This window comes from Hyla sarda, unplaced genomic scaffold (genome assembly GCF_029499605.1).
Source record: "Hyla sarda isolate aHylSar1 unplaced genomic scaffold, aHylSar1.hap1 scaffold_688, whole genome shotgun sequence".
Lineage (NCBI taxonomy): Eukaryota > Metazoa > Chordata > Amphibia > Anura > Hylidae > Hyla > Hyla sarda.
The window spans coordinates 22,485-44,712 of record NW_026610705.1 but is presented as its reverse complement, the minus strand read 5'-3'; the positions used below and the strand labels follow the sequence as shown (position 1 = coordinate 44,712).

The 22,228-nt window shown below is 46.2% G+C and overlaps 10 non-coding genes across 10 annotated transcripts; all 10 read right to left on the bottom strand.

Moving 5' to 3' along the window:
* Positions 1–818: 818 nt before the first annotated feature.
* LOC130343679 (U2 spliceosomal RNA) lies at positions 819–1,009 on the bottom strand. Its single transcript, XR_008882957.1, has one exon. It is a non-coding gene; the product is annotated as a U2 spliceosomal RNA (small nuclear RNA).
* Positions 1,010–3,099: 2,090 nt separating this feature from the next.
* LOC130343678 (U2 spliceosomal RNA) lies at positions 3,100–3,290 on the bottom strand. Its single transcript, XR_008882956.1, has one exon. It is a non-coding gene; the product is annotated as a U2 spliceosomal RNA (small nuclear RNA).
* A 2,089-nt stretch (positions 3,291–5,379) lies between these two features.
* LOC130343677 (U2 spliceosomal RNA) lies at positions 5,380–5,570 on the bottom strand. The gene has a single exon (XR_008882955.1). It is a non-coding gene; the product is annotated as a U2 spliceosomal RNA (small nuclear RNA).
* Positions 5,571–7,653: 2,083 nt separating this feature from the next.
* On the bottom strand, positions 7,654–7,844 carry LOC130343676 (U2 spliceosomal RNA). Its single transcript, XR_008882954.1, has one exon. It is a non-coding gene; the product is annotated as a U2 spliceosomal RNA (small nuclear RNA).
* A 2,080-nt stretch (positions 7,845–9,924) lies between these two features.
* LOC130343673 (U2 spliceosomal RNA) lies at positions 9,925–10,115 on the bottom strand. Its single transcript, XR_008882952.1, has one exon. It is a non-coding gene; the product is annotated as a U2 spliceosomal RNA (small nuclear RNA).
* Positions 10,116–12,203: 2,088 nt separating this feature from the next.
* Positions 12,204–12,394, bottom strand: LOC130343672 (U2 spliceosomal RNA). Its single transcript, XR_008882951.1, has one exon. It is a non-coding gene; the product is annotated as a U2 spliceosomal RNA (small nuclear RNA).
* A 2,089-nt stretch (positions 12,395–14,483) lies between these two features.
* LOC130343671 (U2 spliceosomal RNA) lies at positions 14,484–14,674 on the bottom strand. The gene has a single exon (XR_008882950.1). It is a non-coding gene; the product is annotated as a U2 spliceosomal RNA (small nuclear RNA).
* A 2,077-nt stretch (positions 14,675–16,751) lies between these two features.
* LOC130343670 (U2 spliceosomal RNA) lies at positions 16,752–16,942 on the bottom strand. The gene has a single exon (XR_008882949.1). It is a non-coding gene; the product is annotated as a U2 spliceosomal RNA (small nuclear RNA).
* A 2,088-nt stretch (positions 16,943–19,030) lies between these two features.
* LOC130343669 (U2 spliceosomal RNA) lies at positions 19,031–19,221 on the bottom strand. The gene has a single exon (XR_008882948.1). It is a non-coding gene; the product is annotated as a U2 spliceosomal RNA (small nuclear RNA).
* A 2,078-nt stretch (positions 19,222–21,299) lies between these two features.
* Positions 21,300–21,490, bottom strand: LOC130343668 (U2 spliceosomal RNA). Its single transcript, XR_008882947.1, has one exon. It is a non-coding gene; the product is annotated as a U2 spliceosomal RNA (small nuclear RNA).
* Positions 21,491–22,228: the final 738 nt, after the last annotated feature.

Here is a 22,228-nt window from a genome sequence, read left to right as displayed (position 1 = left end):
ACTGTTCAGCGACAGACAAGTCGCATCGGCTGAAAGTAGGCCAGAATGTCAGTCCATGTTGGAGCAGGTTTAGATACAGTCTAAAGTATAGATCTCAAAGTCTGTGCACAGAATTTAGCAAGGGCCTCGCACCTTCTGATGCATCAGGTAGGTGCACAATAGCATAGCCTAACCCTCTGTACTTTGGTCTATATTGATGCGGGACATAGACAGCCAGCTGATGACCAATCCATTAGTGCAATGGATGGCTGGAAGCATTTGTCTTTGCCTTTGCAATACCACAGAAGCAATGCATGGTCAATGTACAGCAATGACACACCTGTGTGAACAGCCAGGAGACCCCCCCCCCCCCCCCCCCCCCATGTTATGTTACATAGTTACATAGTTAGTACGGTCGAAAAAAGACATATGTCCATCAAGTTCAACCAGGGAATTAAGGGGTAGGGGTGTGGCGCGATATTGGGGAAGGGATGAGATTTTATATTTCTTCATAAGCATTAATCTTATTTTGTCAATTAGGAACATTCAGCACCCACCCGCTATCAAGGCAGCTGCCTATCATGTCATGCCCTACCTGCACAGGTGTGCTGGCTACTCAAATGATCCAATTAAGGAGGCCATTTAGTCAGCAGCAGCAGAAGTCCTGTGCCTGGACGCTCCAACAGCGGCCAGACACAAGCAGAAGCAGCAGAAGCAGCAGCAGCAGCACCACCTTTTGTTTTTTGGCTGCAGCAGCAAGGCCCACAGGGCTGGCTAGCTGGCTAGCCAGCAAGCAGGTAGCAATGAAAGTAGGAATCTTTCTTTTTAACCCTGTAAGGGGGTGGTGCACTGTACCCGAAGATACTGCCATATCGGGTCAATGCATAGGGCGACGGAAGCAAGCTTCGAAATCGGCCCCCGTTCTCAAAAATCCATTTAATATATGGTCCCCAGATAGGGGACGTATCAGATATTAAACTGATAAGAACAGATACTACACTTGATCTTAGCCAAAAGGCCGAGAAGCGATAACCGTGAAAGGGGCGGGCCCAACAAGGTCCCCTTCATGGGCACTATCACTGCTTGCTGTCAGGGAGGCTGCCAGACAATTTTCCATGCACACTCTGGGCTGGGGGGCAGTCAACCACCAGTACACACAGCAGAACCTAAACCCATACCATTATTGCTAAGCAGCAAGACAGGGGCCCATTGCACTCCCACGGGGCCTTTTTAAATGCAATCCATAACCCGGATTTGCCAGGAACCCTTCTTACTCCTCCTACTTGCATGTGACACTGGGCTTAGGATCTGCATAGGAAACACACACACAAGCACACACCTACCTTTGTTGCCTGCAGATGCCTCCTTGGCTGTCCCCAAACGGTATCAAACCAACACCCACGGGAAGCTGTAAGCATAGAGGACATGCCTGCACCCCATTGGACTTACCTGTGTGGGTTAAATCCGGGTTATTTGACAACCTATGGCGGTGATGGTTCTGCTCAGGCAGAGCAGTGCTGATGCTCCTCATAAAGCTGTCGCTGCTGTGAAGGTTCTAGGTGACATCACAAATCCCTATGGTTACATACACAACAAAGCTGGGTTGTTGTTGTTTACACTCTGCAAGGCCTGTGGAAGTGAGTGACATCATAGCACTGTAGTTCTGAGGGTTCTAGATGGATGCAACAATCTCCTGTTGCTTCTATGAAGGCCATAATAGACGACATCACCAAACAGCTCCATAGTCACATACACAGCAAAGGAGAGATGTTGTTTACACCTAGTGATGTCAGTGGTATTGAGTGACATCACAGCACAGTGCTAAGGCTCCTGGGCCTGGACACAGCAGCGGCTGCAATATCTCAACGGAGAATACGTTTATATATATGTGTGTGTGTGCGCGTATATATATATATATATATATATATATATATATATATATATATATTTCTCCGCCGAAATCACTTTTAAACCCATTTCCACCTTTTTTTCCCTTCTCTTCCTCTTACTTTTTTTTCACGTTTTTTTACGTTTTTCTCCTTTTCGCCTCTTTTCTGGGCGTATTATTCTTCTTTTTCTTCTTTTTTTTCGTCTAATGCATACCCCATCAGTGCAGCAATGCTTATTCAATACCGCCAGCAGATGGAGACACTGGGGGATAATTTTCTAAGGATTTATACTGATTTTTCCTGTCTGAATTTGTCGCACAGAAAGTTGCAGGCCAAATATGTGTGACATTTCTGCGACTTTAGCTTCTAGAGCATTTTTACAACATTATACATAGGTGCTGAATACATAAAAAGCGACTGTTCAGCGACAGACAAGTCGCATCGGCTGAAAGTAGGCCAGAATGTCAGTCCATGTTGGAGCAGGTTTAGATACAGTCTAAAGTATAGATCTCAAAGTCTGTGCACAGAATTTAGCAAGGGCCTCGCACCTTCTGATGCATCAGGTAGGTGCACAATAGCATAGCCTAACCCTCTGTACTTTGGTCTATATTGATGCGGGACATAGACAGCCAGCTGATGACCAATCCATTAGTGCAATGGATGGCTGGAAGCATTTGTCTTTGCCTTTGCAATACCACAGAAGCAATGCATGGTCAATGTACAGCAATGACACACCTGTGTGAACAGCCAGGAGACCCCCCCCCCCCCCCCCCCATGTTATGTTACATAGTTACATAGTTAGTACGGTCGAAAAAAGACATATGTCCATCAAGTTCAACCAGGGAATTAAGGGGTAGGGGTGTGGCGCGATATTGGGGAAGGGATGAGATTTTATATTTCTTCATAAGCATTAATCTTATTTTGTCAATTAGGAACATTCAGCACCCACCCGCTATCAAGGCAGCTGCCTATCATGTCATGCCCTACCTGCACAGGTGTGCTGGCTACTCAAATGATCCAATTAAGGAGGCCATTTAGTCAGCAGCAGCAGAAGTCCTGTGCCTGGACGCTCCAACAGCGGCCAGACACAAGCAGAAGCAGCAGAAGCAGCAGCAGCAGCACCACCTTTTGTTTTTTGGCTGCAGCAGCAAGGCCCACAGGGCTGGCTAGCTGGCTAGCCAGCAAGCAGGTAGCAATGAAAGTAGGAATCTTTCTTTTTAACCCTGTAAGGGGGTGGTGCACTGTACCCGAAGATACTGCCATATCGGGTCAATGCATAGGGCGACGGAAGCAAGCTTCGAAATCGGCCCCCGTTCTCAAAAATCCATTTAATATATGGTCCCCAGATAGGGGACGTATCAGATATTAAACTGATAAGAACAGATACTACACTTGATCTTAGCCAAAAGGCCGAGAAGCGATAACCGTGAAAGGGGCGGGCCCAACAAGGTCCCCTTCATGGGCACTATCACTGCTTGCTGTCAGGGAGGCTGCCAGACAATTTTCCATGCACACTCTGGGCTGGGGGGCAGTCAACCACCAGTACACACAGCAGAACCTAAACCCATACCATTATTGCTAAGCAGCAAGACAGGGGCCCATTGCACTCCCACGGGGCCTTTTTAAATGCAATCCATAACCCGGATTTGCCAGGAACCCTTCTTACTCCTCCTACTTGCATGTGACACTGGGCTTAGGATCTGCATAGGAAACACACACACAAGCACACACCTACCTTTGTTGCCTGCAGATGCCTCCTTGGCTGTCCCCAAACGGTATCAAACCAACACCCACGGGAAGCTGTAAGCATAGAGGACATGCCTGCACCCCATTGGACTTACCTGTGTGGGTTAAATCCGGGTTATTTGACAACCTATGGCGGTGATGGTTCTGCTCAGGCAGAGCAGTGCTGATGCTCCTCATAAAGCTGTCGCTGCTGTGAAGGTTCTAGGTGACATCACAAATCCCTATGGTTACATACACAACAAAGCTGGGTTGTTGTTGTTTACACTCTGCAAGGCCTGTGGAAGTGAGTGACATCATAGCACTGTAGTTCTGAGGGTTCTAGATGGATGCAACAATCTCCTGTTGCTTCTATGAAGGCCATAATAGACGACATCACCAAACAGCTCCATAGTCACATACACAGCAAAGGAGAGATGTTGTTTACACCTAGTGATGTCAGTGGTATTGAGTGACATCACAGCACAGTGCTAAGGCTCCTGGGCCTGGACACAGCAGCGGCTGCAATATCTCAACGGAGAATACGTTTATATATATGTGTGTGTGTGCGCGTATATATATATATATATATATATATATATATATATATATATATTTCTCCGCCGAAATCACTTTTAAACCCATTTCCACCTTTTTTTCCCTTCTCTTCCTCTTACTTTTTTTTCACGTTTTTTTACGTTTTTCTCCTTTTCGCCTCTTTTCTGGGCGTATTATTCTTCTTTTTCTTCTTTTTTTTCGTCTAATGCATACCCCATCAGTGCAGCAATGCTTATTCAATACCGCCAGCAGATGGAGACACTGGGGGATAATTTTCTAAGGATTTATACTGATTTTTCCTGTCTGAATTTGTCGCACAGAAAGTTGCAGGCCAAATATGTGTGACATTTCTGCGACTTTAGCTTCTAGAGCATTTTTACAACATTATACATAGGTGCTGAATACATAAAAAGCGACTGTTCAGCGACAGACAAGTCGCATCGGCTGAAAGTAGGCCAGAATGTCAGTCCATGTTGGAGCAGGTTTAGATACAGTCTAAAGTATAGATCTCAAAGTCTGTGCACAGAATTTAGCAAGGGCCTCGCACCTTCTGATGCATCAGGTAGGTGCACAATAGCATAGCCTAACCCTCTGTACTTTGGTCTATATTGATGCGGGACATAGACAGCCAGCTGATGACCAATCCATTAGTGCAATGGATGGCTGGAAGCATTTGTCTTTGCCTTTGCAATACCACAGAAGCAATGCATGGTCAATGTACAGCAATGACACACCTGTGTGAACAGCCAGGAGACCCCCCCCCCCCCCCCCCCCATGTTATGTTACATAGTTACATAGTTAGTACGGTCGAAAAAAGACATATGTCCATCAAGTTCAACCAGGGAATTAAGGGGTAGGGGTGTGGCGCGATATTGGGGAAGGGATGAGATTTTATATTTCTTCATAAGCATTAATCTTATTTTGTCAATTAGGAACATTCAGCACCCACCCGCTATCAAGGCAGCTGCCTATCATGTCATGCCCTACCTGCACAGGTGTGCTGGCTACTCAAATGATCCAATTAAGGAGGCCATTTAGTCAGCAGCAGCAGAAGTCCTGTGCCTGGACGCTCCAACAGCGGCCAGACACAAGCAGAAGCAGCAGAAGCAGCAGCAGCAGCACCACCTTTTGTTTTTTGGCTGCAGCAGCAAGGCCCACAGGGCTGGCTAGCTGGCTAGCCAGCAAGCAGGTAGCAATGAAAGTAGGAATCTTTCTTTTTAACCCTGTAAGGGGGTGGTGCACTGTACCCGAAGATACTGCCATATCGGGTCAATGCATAGGGCGACGGAAGCAAGCTTCGAAATCGGCCCCCGTTCTCAAAAATCCATTTAATATATGGTCCCCAGATAGGGGACGTATCAGATATTAAACTGATAAGAACAGATACTACACTTGATCTTAGCCAAAAGGCCGAGAAGCGATAACCGTGAAAGGGGCGGGCCCAACAAGGTCCCCTTCATGGGCACTATCACTGCTTGCTGTCAGGGAGGCTGCCAGACAATTTTCCATGCACACTCTGGGCTGGGGGGCAGTCAACCACCAGTACACACAGCAGAACCTAAACCCATACCATTATTGCTAAGCAGCAAGACAGGGGCCCATTGCACTCCCACGGGGCCTTTTTAAATGCAATCCATAACCCGGATTTGCCAGGAACCCTTCTTACTCCTCCTACTTGCATGTGACACTGGGCTTAGGATCTGCATAGGAAACACACACACAAGCACACACCTACCTTTGTTGCCTGCAGATGCCTCCTTGGCTGTCCCCAAACGGTATCAAACCAACACCCACGGGAAGCTGTAAGCATAGAGGACATGCCTGCACCCCATTGGACTTACCTGTGTGGGTTAAATCCGGGTTATTTGACAACCTATGGCGGTGATGGTTCTGCTCAGGCAGAGCAGTGCTGATGCTCCTCATAAAGCTGTCGCTGCTGTGAAGGTTCTAGGTGACATCACAAATCCCTATGGTTACATACACAACAAAGCTGGGTTGTTGTTGTTTACACTCTGCAAGGCCTGTGGAAGTGAGTGACATCATAGCACTGTAGTTCTGAGGGTTCTAGATGGATGCAACAATCTCCTGTTGCTTCTATGAAGGCCATAATAGACGACATCACCAAACAGCTCCATAGTCACATACACAGCAAAGGAGAGATGTTGTTTACACCTAGTGATGTCAGTGGTATTGAGTGACATCACAGCACAGTGCTAAGGCTCCTGGGCCTGGACACAGCAGCGGCTGCAATATCTCAACGGAGAATACGTTTATATATATGTGTGTGTGTGCGCGTATATATATATATATATATATATATATATATATATATATATATTTCTCCGCCGAAATCACTTTTAAACCCATTTCCACCTTTTTTTCCCTTCTCTTCCTCTTACTTTTTTTTCACGTTTTTTTACGTTTTTCTCCTTTTCGCCTCTTTTCTGGGCGTATTATTCTTCTTTTTCTTCTTTTTTTTCGTCTAATGCATACCCCATCAGTGCAGCAATGCTTATTCAATACCGCCAGCAGATGGAGACACTGGGGGATAATTTTCTAAGGATTTATACTGATTTTTCCTGTCTGAATTTGTCGCACAGAAAGTTGCAGGCCAAATATGTGTGACATTTCTGCGACTTTAGCTTCTAGAGCATTTTTACAACATTATACATAGGTGCTGAATACATAAAAAGCGACTGTTCAGCGACAGACAAGTCGCATCGGCTGAAAGTAGGCCAGAATGTCAGTCCATGTTGGAGCAGGTTTAGATACAGTCTAAAGTATAGATCTCAAAGTCTGTGCACAGAATTTAGCAAGGGCCTCGCACCTTCTGATGCATCAGGTAGGTGCACAATAGCATAGCCTAACCCTCTGTACTTTGGTCTATATTGATGCGGGACATAGACAGCCAGCTGATGACCAATCCATTAGTGCAATGGATGGCTGGAAGCATTTGTCTTTGCCTTTGCAATACCACAGAAGCAATGCATGGTCAATGTACAGCAATGACACACCTGTGTGAACAGCCAGGAGACCCCCCCCCCCCCCATGTTATGTTACATAGTTACATAGTTAGTACGGTCGAAAAAAGACATATGTCCATCAAGTTCAACCAGGGAATTAAGGGGTAGGGGTGTGGCGCGATATTGGGGAAGGGATGAGATTTTATATTTCTTCATAAGCATTAATCTTATTTTGTCAATTAGGAACATTCAGCACCCACCCGCTATCAAGGCAGCTGCCTATCATGTCATGCCCTACCTGCACAGGTGTGCTGGCTACTAAAATGATCCAATTAAGGAGGCCATTTAGTCAGCAGCAGCAGAAGTCCTGTGCCTGGACGCTCCAACAGCGGCCAGACACAAGCAGAAGCAGCAGAAGCAGCAGCAGCAGCACCACCTTTTGTTTTTTGGCTGCAGCAGCAAGGCCCACAGGGCTGGCTAGCTGGCTAGCCAGCAAGCAGGTAGCAATGAAAGTAGGAATCTTTCTTTTTAACCCTGTAAGGGGGTGGTGCACTGTACCCGAAGATACTGCCATATCGGGTCAATGCATAGGGCGACGGAAGCAAGCTTCGAAATCGGCCCCCGTTCTCAAAAATCCATTTAATATATGGTCCCCAGATAGGGGACGTATCAGATATTAAACTGATAAGAACAGATACTACACTTGATCTTAGCCAAAAGGCCGAGAAGCGATAACCGTGAAAGGGGCGGGCCCAACAAGGTCCCCTTCATGGGCACTATCACTGCTTGCTGTCAGGGAGGCTGCCAGACAATTTTCCATGCACACTCTGGGCTGGGGGGCAGTCAACCACCAGTACACACAGCAGAACCTAAACCCATACCATTATTGCTAAGCAGCAAGACAGGGGCCCATTGCACTCCCACGGGGGCTTTTTAAATGCAATCCATAACCCGGATTTGCCAGGAACCCTTCTTACTCCTCCTACTTGCATGTGACACTGGGCTTAGGATCTGCATAGGAAACACACACACAAGCACACACCTACCTTTGTTGCCTGCAGATGCCTCCTTGGCTGTCCCCAAACGGTATCAAACCAACACCCACGGGAAGCTGTAAGCATAGAGGACATGCCTGCACCCCATTGGACTTACCTGTGTGGGTTAAATCCGGGTTATTTGACAACCTATGGCGGTGATGGTTCTGCTCAGGCAGAGCAGTGCTGATGCTCCTCATAAAGCTGTCGCTGCTGTGAAGGTTCTAGGTGACATCACAAATCCCTATGGTTACATACACAACAAAGCTGGGTTGTTGTTGTTTACACTCTGCAAGGCCTGTGGAAGTGAGTGACATCATAGCACTGTAGTTCTGAGGGTTCTAGATGGATGCAACAATCTCCTGTTGCTTCTATGAAGGCCATAATAGACGACATCACCAAACAGCTCCATAGTCACATACACAGCAAAGGAGAGATGTTGTTTACACCTAGTGATGTCAGTGGTATTGAGTGACATCACAGCACAGTGCTAAGGCTCCTGGGCCTGGACACAGCAGCGGCTGCAATATCTCAACGGAGAATACGTTTATATATATGTGTGTGTGTGCGCGTATATATATATATATATATATATATATATATATATATATATTTCTCCGCCGAAATCACTTTTAAACCCATTTCCACCTTTTTTTCCCTTCTCTTCCTCTTACTTTTTTTTCACGTTTTTTTACGTTTTTCTCCTTTTCGCCTCTTTTCTGGGCGTATTATTCTTCTTTTTCTTCTTTTTTTTCGTCTAATGCATACCCCATCAGTGCAGCAATGCTTATTCAATACCGCCAGCAGATGGAGACACTGGGGGATAATTTTCTAAGGATTTATACTGATTTTTCCTGTCTGAATTTGTCGCACAGAAAGTTGCAGGCCAAATATGTGTGACATTTCTGCGACTTTAGCTTCTAGAGCATTTTTACAACATTATACATAGGTGCTGAATACATAAAAAGCGACTGTTCAGCGACAGACAAGTCGCATCGGCTGAAAGTAGGCCAGAATGTCAGTCCATGTTGGAGCAGGTTTAGATACAGTCTAAAGTATAGATCTCAAAGTCTGTGCACAGAATTTAGCAAGGGCCTCGCACCTTCTGATGCATCAGGTAGGTGCACAATAGCATAGCCTAACCCTCTGTACTTTGGTCTATATTGATGCGGGACATAGACAGCCAGCTGATGACCAATCCATTAGTGCAATGGATGGCTGGAAGCATTTGTCTTTGCCTTTGCAATACCACAGAAGCAATGCATGGTCAATGTACAGCAATGACACACCTGTGTGAACAGCCAGGAGACCCCCCCCCCCCCATGTTATGTTACATAGTTACATAGTTAGTACGGTCGAAAAAAGACATATGTCCATCAAGTTCAACCAGGGAATTAAGGGGTAGGGGTGTGGCGCGATATTGGGGAAGGGATGAGATTTTATATTTCTTCATAAGCATTAATCTTATTTTGTCAATTAGGAACATTCAGCACCCACCCGCTATCAAGGCAGCTGCCTATCATGTCATGCCCTACCTGCACAGGTGTGCTGGCTACTAAAATGATCCAATTAAGGAGGCCATTTAGTCAGCAGCAGCAGAAGTCCTGTGCCTGGACGCTCCAACAGCGGCCAGACACAAGCAGAAGCAGCAGAAGCAGCAGCAGCAGCACCACCTTTTGTTTTTTGGCTGCAGCAGCAAGGCCCACAGGGCTGGCTAGCTGGCTAGCCAGCAAGCAGGTAGCAATGAAAGTAGGAATCTTTCTTTTTAACCCTGTAAGGGGGTGGTGCACTGTACCCGAAGATACTGCCATATCGGGTCAATGCATAGGGCGACGGAAGCAAGCTTCGAAATCGGCCCCCGTTCTCAAAAATCCATTTAATATATGGTCCCCAGATAGGGGACGTATCAGATATTAAACTGATAAGAACAGATACTACACTTGATCTTAGCCAAAAGGCCGAGAAGCGATAACCGTGAAAGGGGCGGGCCCAACAAGGTCCCCTTCATGGGCACTATCACTGCTTGCTGTCAGGGAGGCTGCCAGACAATTTTCCATGCACACTCTGGGCTGGGGGGCAGTCAACCACCAGTACACACAGCAGAACCTAAACCCATACCATTATTGCTAAGCAGCAAGACAGGGGCCCATTGCACTCCCACGGGGGCTTTTTAAATGCAATCCATAACCCGGATTTGCCAGGAACCCTTCTTACTCCTCCTACTTGCATGTGACACTGGGCTTAGGATCTGCATAGGAAACACACACACAAGCACACACCTACCTTTGTTGCCTGCAGATGCCTCCTTGGCTGTCCCCAAACGGTATCAAACCAACACCCACGGGAAGCTGTAAGCATAGAGGACATGCCTGCACCCCATTGGACTTACCTGTGTGGGTTAAATCCGGGTTATTTGACAACCTATGGCGGTGATGGTTCTGCTCAGGCAGAGCAGTGCTGATGCTCCTCATAAAGCTGTCGCTGCTGTGAAGGTTCTAGGTGACATCACAAATCCCTATGGTTACATACACAACAAAGCTGGGTTGTTGTTGTTTACACTCTGCAAGGCCTGTGGAAGTGAGTGACATCATAGCACTGTAGTTCTGAGGGTTCTAGATGGATGCAACAATCTCCTGTTGCTTCTATGAAGGCCATAATAGACGACATCACCAAACAGCTCCATAGTCACATACACAGCAAAGGAGAGATGTTGTTTACACCTAGTGATGTCAGTGGTATTGAGTGACATCACAGCACAGTGCTAAGGCTCCTGGGCCTGGACACAGCAGCGGCTGCAATATCTCAACGGAGAATACGTTTATATATATGTGTGTGTGTGCGCGTATATATATATATATATATATATATATATATATATATATATATATATATATATATTTCTCCGCCGAAATCACTTTTAAACCCATTTCCACCTTTTTTTCCCTTCTCTTCCTCTTACTTTTTTTTCACGTTTTTTTACGTTTTTCTCCTTTTCGCCTCTTTTCTGGGCGTATTATTCTTCTTTTTCTTCTTTTTTTTCGTCTAATGCATACCCCATCAGTGCAGCAATGCTTATTCAATACCGCCAGCAGATGGAGACACTGGGGGATAATTTTCTAAGGATTTATACTGATTTTTCCTGTCTGAATTTGTCGCACAGAAAGTTGCAGGCCAAATATGTGTGACATTTCTGCGACTTTAGCTTCTAGAGCATTTTTACAACATTATACATAGGTGCTGAATACATAAAAAGCGACTGTTCAGCGACAGACAAGTCGCATCGGCTGAAAGTAGGCCAGAATGTCAGTCCATGTTGGAGCAGGTTTAGATACAGTCTAAAGTATAGATCTCAAAGTCTGTGCACAGAATTTAGCAAGGGCCTCGCACCTTCTGATGCATCAGGTAGGTGCACAATAGCATAGCCTAACCCTCTGTACTTTGGTCTATATTGATGCGGGACATAGACAGCCAGCTGATGACCAATCCATTAGTGCAATGGATGGCTGGAAGCATTTGTCTTTGCCTTTGCAATACCACAGAAGCAATGCATGGTCAATGTACAGCAATGACACACCTGTGTGAACAGCCAGGAGACCCCCCCATGTTATGTTACATAGTTACATAGTTAGTACGGTCGAAAAAAGACATATGTCCATCAAGTTCAACCAGGGAATTAAGGGGTAGGGGTGTGGCGCGATATTGGGGAAGGGATGAGATTTTATATTTCTTCATAAGCATTAATCTTATTTTGTCAATTAGGAACATTCAGCACCCACCCGCTATCAAGGCAGCTGCCTATCATGTCATGCCCTACCTGCACAGGTGTGCTGGCTACTCAAATGATCCAATTAAGGAGGCCATTTATTCAGCAGCAGCAGAAGTCCTGTGCCTGGACGCTCCAACAGCGGCCAGACACAAGCAGAAGCAGCAGAAGCAGCAGCAGCAGCACCACCTTTTGTTTTTTGGCTGCAGCAGCAAGGCCCACAGGGCTGGCTAGCTGGCTAGCCAGCAAGCAGGTAGCAATGAAAGTAGGAATCTTTCTTTTTAACCCTGTAAGGGGGTGGTGCACTGTACCCGAAGATACTGCCATATCGGGTCAATGCATAGGGCGACGGAAGCAAGCTTCGAAATCGGCCCCCGTTCTCAAAAATCCATTTAATATATGGTCCCCAGATAGGGGACGTATCAGATATTAAACTGATAAGAACAGATACTACACTTGATCTTAGCCAAAAGGCCGAGAAGCGATAACCGTGAAAGGGGCGGGCCCAACAAGGTCCCCTTCATGGGCACTATCACTGCTTGCTGTCAGGGAGGCTGCCAGACAATTTTCCATGCACACTCTGGGCTGGGGGGCAGTCAACCACCAGTACACACAGCAGAACCTAAACCCATACCATTATTGCTAAGCAGCAAGACAGGGGCCCATTGCACTCCCACGGGGCCTTTTTAAATGCAATCCATAACCCGGATTTGCCAGGAACCCTTCTTACTCCTCCTACTTGCATGTGACACTGGGCTTAGGATCTGCATAGGAAACACACACACAAGCACACACCTACCTTTGTTGCCTGCAGATGCCTCCTTGGCTGTCCCCAAACGGTATCAAACCAACACCCACGGGAAGCTGTAAGCATAGAGGACATGCCTGCACCCCATTGGACTTACCTGTGTGGGTTAAATCCGGGTTATTTGACAACCTATGGCGGTGATGGTTCTGCTCAGGCAGAGCAGTGCTGATGCTCCTCATAAAGCTGTCGCTGCTGTGAAGGTTCTAGGTGACATCACAAATCCCTATGGTTACATACACAACAAAGCTGGGTTGTTGTTGTTTACACTCTGCAAGGCCTGTGGAAGTGAGTGACATCATAGCACTGTAGTTCTGAGGGTTCTAGATGGATGCAACAATCTCCTGTTGCTTCTATGAAGGCCATAATAGACGACATCACCAAACAGCTCCATAGTCACATACACAGCAAAGGAGAGATGTTGTTTACACCTAGTGATGTCAGTGGTATTGAGTGACATCACAGCACAGTGCTAAGGCTCCTGGGCCTGGACACAGCAGCGGCTGCAATATCTCAACGGAGAATACGTTTATATATATGTGTGTGTGTGCGCGTACATATATATATATATATATATATATATATATATATATATATATTTCTCCGCCGAAATCACTTTTAAACCCATTTCCACCTTTTTTTCCCTTCTCTTCCTCTTACTTTTTTTTCACGTTTTTTTACGTTTTTCTCCTTTTCGCCTCTTTTCTGGGCGTATTATTCTTCTTTTTCTTCTTTTTTTTCGTCTAATGCATACCCCATCAGTGCAGCAATGCTTATTCAATACCGCCAGCAGATGGAGACACTGGGGGATAATTTTCTAAGGATTTATACTGATTTTTCCTGTCTGAATTTGTCGCACAGAAAGTTGCAGGCCAAATATGTGTGACATTTCTGCGACTTTAGCTTCTAGAGCATTTTTACAACATTATACATAGGTGCTGAATACATAAAAAGCGACTGTTCAGCGACAGACAAGTCGCATCGGCTGAAAGTAGGCCAGAATGTCAGTCCATGTTGGAGCAGGTTTAGATACAGTCTAAAGTATAGATCTCAAAGTCTGTGCACAGAATTTAGCAAGGGCCTCGCACCTTGTGATGCATCAGGTAGGTGCACAATAGCATAGCCTAACCCTCTGTACTTTGGTCTATATTGATGCGGGACATAGACAGCCAGCTGATGACCAATCCATTAGTGCAATGGATGGCTGGAAGCATTTGTCTTTGCCTTTGCAATACCACAGAAGCAATGCATGGTCAATGTACAGCAATGACACACCTGTGTGAACAGCCAGGAGACCCCCCCCCCCCCCCCATGTTATGTGTTACATAGTTACATAGTTAGTACGGTCGAAAAAAGACATATGTCCATCAAGTTCAACCAGGGAATTAAGGGGTAGGGGTGTGGCGCGATATTGGGGAAGGGATGAGATTTTATATTTCTTCATAAGCATTAATCTTATTTTGTCAATTAGGAACATTCAGCACCCACCCGCTATCAAGGCAGCTGCCTATCATGTCATGCCCTACCTGCACAGGTGTGCTGGCTACTCAAATGATCCAATTAAGGAGGCCATTTAGTCAGCAGCAGCAGAAGTCCTGTGCCTGGACGCTCCAACAGCGGCCAGACACAAGCAGAAGCAGCAGAAGCAGCAGCAGCAGCACCACCTTTTGTTTTTTGGCTGCAGCAGCAAGGCCCACAGGGCTGGCTAGCTGGCTAGCCAGCAAGCAGGTAGCAATGAAAGTAGGAATCTTTCTTTTTAACCCTGTAAGGGGGTGGTGCACTGTACCCGAAGATACTGCCATATCGGGTCAATGCATAGGGCGACGGAAGCAAGCTTCGAAATCGGCCCCCGTTCTCAAAAATCCATTTAATATATGGTCCCCAGATAGGGGACGTATCAGATATTAAACTGATAAGAACAGATACTACACTTGATCTTAGCCAAAAGGCCGAGAAGCGATAACCGTGAAAGGGGCGGGCCCAACAAGGTCCCCTTCATGGGCACTATCACTGCTTGCTGTCAGGGAGGCTGCCAGACAATTTTCCATGCACACTCTGGGCTGGGGGGCAGTCAACCACCAGTACACACAGCAGAACCTAAACCCATACCATTATTGCTAAGCAGCAAGACAGGGGCCCATTGCACTCCCACGGGGCCTTTTTAAATGCAATCCATAACCCGGATTTGCCAGGAACCCTTCTTACTCCTCCTACTTGCATGTGACACTGGGCTTAGGATCTGCATAGGAAACACACACACAAGCACACACCTACCTTTGTTGCCTGCAGATGCCTCCTTGGCTGTCCCCAAACGGTATCAAACCAACACCCACGGGAAGCTGTAAGCATAGAGGACATGCCTGCACCCCATTGGACTTACCTGTGTGGGTTAAATCCGGGTTATTTGACAACCTATGGCGGTGATGGTTCTGCTCAGGCAGAGCAGTGCTGATGCTCCTCATAAAGCTGTCGCTGCTGTGAAGGTTCTAGGTGACATCACAAATCCCTATGGTTACATACACAACAAAGCTGGGTTGTTGTTGTTTACACTCTGCAAGGCCTGTGGAAGTGAGTGACATCATAGCACTGTAGTTCTGAGGGTTCTAGATGGATGCAACAATCTCCTGTTGCTTCTATGAAGGCCATAATAGACGACATCACCAAACAGCTCCATAGTCACATACACAGCAAAGGAGAGATGTTGTTTACACCTAGTGATGTCAGTGGTATTGAGTGACATCACAGCACAGTGCTAAGGCTCCTGGGCCTGGACACAGCAGCGGCTGCAATATCTCAACGGAGAATACGTTTATATATATGTGTGTGTGTGCGCGTATATATATATATATATATATATATATATATATATATATATATATTCTCCGCCGAAATCACTTTTAAACCCATTTCCACCTTTTTTTCCCTTCTCTTCCTCTTACTTTTTTTTCACGTTTTTTTACGTTTTTCTCCTTTTCGCCTCTTTTCTGGGCGTATTATTCTTCTTTTTCTTCTTTTTTTTCGTCTAATGCATACCCCATCAGTGCAGCAATGCTTATTCAATACCGCCAGCAGATGGAGACACTGGGGGATAATTTTCTAAGGATTTATACTGATTTTTCCTGTCTGAATTTGTCGCACAGAAAGTTGCAGGCCAAATATGTGTGACATTTCTGCGACTTTAGCTTCTAGAGCATTTTTACAACATTATACATAGGTGCTGAATACATAAAAAGCGACTGTTCAGCGACAGACAAGTCGCATCGGCTGAAAGTAGGCCAGAATGTCAGTCCATGTTGGAGCAGGTTTAGATACAGTCTAAAGTATAGATCTCAAAGTCTGTGCACAGAATTTAGCAAGGGCCTCGCACCTTCTGATGCATCAGGTAGGTGCACAATAGCATAGCCTAACCCTCTGTACTTTGGTCTATATTGATGCGGGACATAGACAGCCAGCTGATGACCAATCCATTAGTGCAATGGATGGCTGGAAGCATTTGTCTTTGCCTTTGCAATACCACAGAAGCAATGCATGGTCAATGTACAGCAATGACACACCTGTGTGAACAGCCAGGAGACCCCCCCATGTTATGTTACATAGTTACATAGTTAGTACGGTCGAAAAAAGACATATGTCCATCAAGTTCAACCAGGGAATTAAGGGGTAGGGGTGTGGCGCGATATTGGGGAAGGGATGAGATTTTATATTTCTTCATAAGCATTAATCTTATTTTGTCAATTAGGAACATTCAGCACCCACCCGCTATCAAGGCAGCTGCCTATCATGTCATGCCCTACCTGCACAGGTGTGCTGGCTACTCAAATGATCCAATTAAGGAGGCCATTTATTCAGCAGCAGCAGAAGTCCTGTGCCTGGACGCTCCAACAGCGGCCAGACACAAGCAGAAGCAGCAGAAGCAGCAGCAGCAGCACCACCTTTTGTTTTTTGGCTGCAGCAGCAAGGCCCACAGGGCTGGCTAGCTGGCTAGCCAGCAAGCAGGTAGCAATGAAAGTAGGAATCTTTCTTTTTAACCCTGTAAGGGGGTGGTGCACTGTACCCGAAGATACTGCCATATCGGGTCAATGCATAGGGCGACGGAAGCAAGCTTCGAAATCGGCCCCCGTTCTCAAAAATCCATTTAATATATGGTCCCCAGATAGGGGACGTATCAGATATTAAACTGATAAGAACAGATACTACACTTGATCTTAGCCAAAAGGCCGAGAAGCGATAACCGTGAAAGGGGCGGGCCCAACAAGGTCCCCTTCATGGGCACTATCACTGCTTGCTGTCAGGGAGGCTGCCAGACAATTTTCCATGCACACTCTGGGCTGGGGGGCAGTCAACCACCAGTACACACAGCAGAACCTAAACCCATACCATTATTGCTAAGCAGCAAGACAGGGGCCCATTGCACTCCCACGGGGCCTTTTTAAATGCAATCCATAACCCGGATTTGCCAGGAACCCTTCTTACTCCTCCTACTTGCATGTGACACTGGGCTTAGGATCTGCATAGGAAACACACACACAAGCACACACCTACCTTTGTTGCCTGCAGATGCCTCCTTGGCTGTCCCCAAACGGTATCAAACCAACACCCACGGGAAGCTGTAAGCATAGAGGACATGCCTGCACCCCATTGGACTTACCTGTGTGGGTTAAATCCGGGTTATTTGACAACCTATGGCGGTGATGGTTCTGCTCAGGCAGAGCAGTGCTGATGCTCCTCATAAAGCTGTCGCTGCTGTGAAGGTTCTAGGTGACATCACAAATCCCTATGGTTACATACACAACAAAGCTGGGTTGTTGTTGTTTACACTCTGCAAGGCCTGTGGAAGTGAGTGACATCATAGCACTGTAGTTCTGAGGGTTCTAGATGGATGCAACAATCTCCTGTTGCTTCTATGAAGGCCATAATAGACGACATCACCAAACAGCTCCATAGTCACATACACAGCAAAGGAGAGATGTTGTTTACACCTAGTGATGTCAGTGGTATTGAGTGACATCACAGCACAGTGCTAAGGCTCCTGGGCCTGGACACAGCAGCGGCTGCAATATCTCAACGGAGAATACGTTTATATATATGTGTGTGTGTGCGCGTATATATATATATATATATATATATATATATATATATATATATATTTCTCCGCCGAAATCACTTTTAAACCCATTTCCACCTTTTTTTCCCTTCTCTTCCTCTTACTTTTTTTTCACGTTTTTTTACGTTTTTCTCCTTTTCGCCTCTTTTCTGGGCGTATTATTCTTCTTTTTCTTCTTTTTTTTCGTCTAATGCATACCCCATCAGTGCAGCAATGCTTATTCAATACCGCCAGCAGATGGAGACACTGGGGGATAATTTTCTAAGGATTTATACTGATTTTTCCTGTCTGAATTTGTCGCACAGAAAGTTGCAGGCCAAATATGTGTGACATTTCTGCGACTTTAGCTTCTAGAGCATTTTTACAACATTATACATAGGTGCTGAATACATAAAAAGCGACTGTTCAGCGACAGACAAGTCGCATCGGCTGAAAGTAGGCCAGAATGTCAGTCCATGTTGGAGCAGGTTTAGATACAGTCTAAAGTATAGATCTCAAAGTCTGTGCACAGAATTTAGCAAGGGCCTCGCACCTTCTGATGCATCAGGTAGGTGCACAATAGCATAGCCTAACCCTCTGTACTTTGGTCTATATTGATGCGGGACATAGACAGCCAGCTGATGACCAATCCATTAGTGCAATGGATGGCTGGAAGCATTTGTCTTTGCCTTTGCAATACCACAGAAGCAATGCATGGTCAATGTACAGCAATGACACACCTGTGTGAACAGCCAGGAGACCCCCCCCCCCCCCCCCATGTTATGTTACATAGTTACATAGTTAGTACGGTCGAAAAAAGACATATGTCCATCAAGTTCAACCAGGGAATTAAGGGGTAGGGGTGTGGCGCGATATTGGGGAAGGGATGAGATTTTATATTTCTTCATAAGCATTAATCTTATTTTGTCAATTAGGAACATTCAGCACCCACCCGCTATCAAGGCAGCTGCCTATCATGTCATGCCCTACCTGCACAGGTGTGCTGGCTACTCAAATGATCCAATTAAGGAGGCCATTTAGTCAGCAGCAGCAGAAGTCCTGTGCCTGGACGCTCCAACAGCGGCCAGACACAAGCAGAAGCAGCAGAAGCAGCAGCAGCAGCACCACCTTTTGTTTTTTGGCTGCAGCAGCAAGGCCCACAGGGCTGGCTAGCTGGCTAGCCAGCAAGCAGGTAGCAATGAAAGTAGGAATCTTTCTTTTTAACCCTGTAAGGGGGTGGTGCACTGTACCCGAAGATACTGCCATATCGGGTCAATGCATAGGGCGACGGAAGCAAGCTTCGAAATCGGCCCCCGTTCTCAAAAATCCATTTAATATATGGTCCCCAGATAGGGGACGTATCAGATATTAAACTGATAAGAACAGATACTACACTTGATCTTAGCCAAAAGGCCGAGAAGCGATAACCGTGAAAGGGGCGGGCCCAACAAGGTCCCCTTCATGGGCACTATCACTGCTTGCTGTCAGGGAGGCTGCCAGACAATTTTCCATGCACACTCTGGGCTGGGGGGCAGTCAACCACCAGTACACACAGCAGAACCTAAACCCATACCATTATTGCTAAGCAGCAAGACAGGGGCCCATTGCACTCCCACGGGGCCTTTTTAAATGCAATCCATAACCCGGATTTGCCAGGAACCCTTCTTACTCCTCCTACTTGCATGTGACACTGGGCTTAGGATCTGCATAGGAAACACACACACAAGCACACACCTACCTTTGTTGCCTGCAGATGCCTCCTTGGCTGTCCCCAAACGGTATCAAACCAACACCCACGGGAAGCTGTAAGCATAGAGGACATGCCTGCACCCCATTGGACTTACCTGTGTGGGTTAAATCCGGGTTATTTGACAACCTATGGCGGTGATGGTTCTGCTCAGGCAGAGCAGTGCTGATGCTCCTCATAAAGCTGTCGCTGCTGTGAAGGTTCTAGGTGACATCACAAATCCCTATGGTTACATACACAACAAAGCTGGGTTGTTGTTGTTTACACTCTGCAAGGCCTGTGGAAGTGAGTGACATCATAGCACTGTAGTTCTGAGGGTTCTAGATGGATGCAACAATCTCCTGTTGCTTCTATGAAGGCCATAATAGACGACATCACCAAACAGCTCCATAGTCACATACACAGCAAAGGAGAGATGTTGTTTACACCTAGTGATGTCAGTGGTATTGAGTGACATCACAGCACAGTGCTAAGGCTCCTGGGCCTGGACACAGCAGCGGCTGCAATATCTCAACGGAGAATACGTTTATATATATGTGTGTGTGTGCGCGTATATATATATATATATATATATATATATATATATATATATATATTTCTCCGCCGAAATCACTTTTAAACCCATTTCCACCTTTTTTTCCCTTCTCTTCCTCTTACTTTTTTTTCACGTTTTTTTACGTTTTTCTCCTTTTCGCCTCTTTTCTGGGCGTATTATTCTTCTTTTTCTTCTTTTTTTTCGTCTAATGCATACCCCATCAGTGCAGCAATGCTTATTCAATACCGCCAGCAGATGGAGACACTGGGGGATAATTTTCTAAGGATTTATACTGATTTTTCCTGTCTGAATTTGTCGCACAGAAAGTTGCAGGCCAAATATGTGTGACATTTCTGCGACTTTAGCTTCTAGAGCATTTTTACAACATTATACATAGGTGCTGAATACATAAAAAGCGACTGTTCAGCGACAGACAAGTCGCATCGGCTGAAAGTAGGCCAGAATGTCAGTCCATGTTGGAGCAGGTTTAGATACAGTCTAAAGTATAGATCTCAAAGTCTGTGCACAGAATTTAGCAAGGGCCTCGCACCTTCTGATGCATCAGGTAGGTGCACAATAGCATAGCCTAACCCTCTGTACTTTGGTCTATATTGATGCGGGACATAGACAGCCAGCTGATGACCAATCCATTAGTGCAATGGATGGCTGGAAGCATTTGTCTTTGCCTTTGCAATACCACAGAAGCAATGCATGGTCAATGTACAGCAATGACACACCTGTGTGAACAGCCAGGAGACCCCCCCCCCCCCCCCATGTTATGTTACATAGTTACATAGTTAGTACGGTCGAAAAAAGACATATGTCCATCAAGTTCAACCAGGGAATTAAGGGGTAGGGGTGTGGCGCGATATTGGGGAAGGGATGAGATTTTATATTTCTTCATAAGCATTAATCTTATTTTGTCAATTAGGAACATTCAGCACCCACCCGCTATCAAGGCAGCTGCCTATCATGTCATGCCCTACCTGCACAGGTGTGCTGGCTACTCAAATGATCCAATTAAGGAGGCCATTTAGTCAGCAGCAGCAGAAGTCCTGTGCCTGGACGCTCCAACAGCGGCCAGACACAAGCAGAAGCAGCAGAAGCAGCACCACCTTTTGTTTTTTGGCTGCAGCAGCAAGGCCCACAGGGCTGGCTAGCTGGCTAGCCAGCAAGCAGGTAGCAATGAAAGTAGGAATCTTTCTTTTTAACCCTGTAAGGGGGTGGTGCACTGTACCCGAAGATACTGCCATATCGGGTCAATGCATAGGGCGACGGAAGCAAGCTTCGAAATCGGCCCCCGTTCTCAAAAATCCATTTAATATATGGTCCCCAGATAGGGGACGTATCAGATATTAAACTGATAAGAACAGATACTACACTTGATCTTAGCCAAAAGGCCGAGAAGCGATAACCGTGAAAGGGGCGGGCCCAACAAGGTCCCCTTCATGGGCACTATCACTGCTTGCTGTCAGGGAGGCTGCCAGACAATTTTCCATGCACACTCTGGGCTGGGGGGCAGTCAACCACCAGTACACACAGCAGAACCTAAACCCATACCATTATTGCTAAGCAGCAAGACAGGGGCCCATTGCACTCCCACGGGGCCTTTTTAAATGCAATCCATAACCCGGATTTGCCAGGAACCCTTCTTACTCCTCCTACTTGCATGTGACACTGGGCTTAGGATCTGCATAGGAAACACACACACAAGCACACACCTACCTTTGTTGCCTGCAGATGCCTCCTTGGCTGTCCCCAAACGGTATCAAACCAACACCCACGGGAAGCTGTAAGCATAGAGGACATGCCTGCACCCCATTGGACTTACCTGTGTGGGTTAAATCCGGGTTATTTGACAACCTATGGCGGTGATGGTTCTGCTCAGGCAGAGCAGTGCTGATGCTCCTCATAAAGCTGTCGCTGCTGTGAAGGTTCTAGGTGACATCACAAATCCCTATGGTTACATACACAACAAAGCTGGGTTGTTGTTGTTTACACTCTGCAAGGCCTGTGGAAGTGAGTGACATCATAGCACTGTAGTTCTGAGGGTTCTAGATGGATGCAACAATCTCCTGTTGCTTCTATGAAGGCCATAATAGACGACATCACCAAACAGCTCCATAGTCACATACACAGCAAAGGAGAGA